This window comes from Etheostoma spectabile, chromosome 4 (assembly GCF_008692095.1).
Source record: "Etheostoma spectabile isolate EspeVRDwgs_2016 chromosome 4, UIUC_Espe_1.0, whole genome shotgun sequence".
Classification (NCBI taxonomy): Eukaryota; Metazoa; Chordata; class Actinopteri; order Perciformes; family Percidae; genus Etheostoma; species Etheostoma spectabile.
Genome location: NC_045736.1, coordinates 377,058 through 378,942, shown reverse-complemented (window position 1 = coordinate 378,942; position 1,885 = coordinate 377,058). Strand labels below are relative to the sequence as shown.

Below are 1,885 nucleotides of genomic sequence, written 5' to 3'. Positions count from 1 at the left end.
CCATCTGCAGTCCAATAGGCAGGTTGGATTTACAGTAAAAAGACATAGGATAGTAACATTTAGTATAAAAAAACAAGAAACAAATAGAAAAGGAGAAAAAAGAGAAAGAGAAAACAGGACTATTCATTAGTAAAAAAAAAAAAAAGAAAAGAAAAAAAAAATGAAATGTATAACACGTACTTGGTCGTCTCCTATAGTGTCAAATGACGCGCTTGGTTGTCTCATGATGGCTGAGCGTTACTGCGCAGCCTCTAACTGAGCTTAAAGACGTAGATGTGACATGAGCAACCTGTCTGAAAGTTGTAAGTCTTCTGGTAGCTGTGCAAGAGAAATCTCAATCATTCCCAATTAGCAGAGACGGAGAAGTAGGTATATGTAAGGAGACAACATAGACACAGGCTAATAACTGCTAACTAACATGCTAGTTAACATTAACATAGGCACAAGCTAATTACTGCTAACTAACATGCTAGTTAACATTAAAGTAGGCACAGGCTAATTACTGCTAACTAACATGCTATCCATCTATCTTCATCAGCTTAACTGGAAACGGGTCGCGGGGGCAGCAGCTCCAGTAGGGGACCCCAAACTTCCCTTTCCCGAGCCACATCAACCAGCTCCGACTGGGGGATCCCGAGGCGTTCCCAGGCCAGATTGGAGATAACATGCTAGTTAACATTAAAATAAGCACATGCTAATTACTGCTAACTAACATGCTAGTTAACATTAAAATAAGCACATGCTAATTACTGCTAACTAACATGCTAGTAAACATTAACATAGGCACAGGCTAATTACTGCTAACTAACATGATAGTTAACGTTAAAATAGGTACAGGCTAATTACTGCTAACTAACATGCTAGTTAACGTTAACATAGGCACAGGATTTTCACCCAGGAGACCGGGTTTACTAAAGCCAACCGTACCTTTCTTCACGCAATAACACACCAAGTGGCAATAGAACACCAATGGCGTGTAGGTTTACGCCAAGTCGTGATGTCATGTTGATTTGAAGGATGTTTTTCTCCTCCGAGCTTATGAAATATTCAGATCACCGACGATGTTCGGCGTGATCTTTATCTGGAGGCTCGGCTAATTTCCAGTTATTTTTTTTATCTCAGAGACTTTGATTTTTGTTCTCATTACACATACACAAAAACACAAATACTGGCACACACACACACACACACACACACAGAGATAATGACACACACACACACACACACACACACACACACACACACACATTAATTAATTATAATAAGAAGAAGAAGACGAAGAAGAAGAAGAACAATAATAATAGTAATGGTAATGATAATAGTAATAATAACAGTAATCATAATAATGTTAATATTTATATTAATAATTATAATTCTGCTTGTCGTCTGCATTTTCATCAACCAACTCTCCAATCTCCTTATTTTTGCAAATGTTGTATATTTACATTATTTACTCTGCAGCCTTACGTCTCGGCCAATTAAAGTGTCCAGTCATTCCAACATGCTGACAGCACATTTTCCTCAGTGACGGGAACACACACAACTCACACACACTTTTATCTGGGCAGTCTGTGCACTGTCTGTGCCTCGGCCAACGGTCGCTCTGTTTCTGGCCGATCCTACGGAGAAACAGATTTATTTTCATTAATACAGATCTGTTTTTTGTTAAAGCTGCTAAATAGGAGCAATGTGTCTGTGTGTGTTTGTGTATTTCCTTTTACAGTCATAACAAGTTCTCATAAACGCTCAATAGAAACTCAAACAGGATTAACCCTGCTGTTGTCCTCAGGTCAAATTTGACCCCTTTTAAAAATGTCTGTATCAGAAATATGGCATTTTTCACCAAATTACCACAAAAGAGGATGGATTCAATGCAACGCTCTTT

General features: G+C 38.4%; 1 long non-coding RNA gene across 1 annotated transcript in view; it reads right to left on the bottom strand.

Annotated features, from left to right (window-relative positions):
• The window catches only part of LOC116687414 (uncharacterized), a 16,366-nt gene that overhangs the window by 11,477 nt on the left and 3,004 nt on the right, over positions 1 to 1,885 (bottom strand). The gene's annotated exons all lie outside the window — the stretch shown is intronic.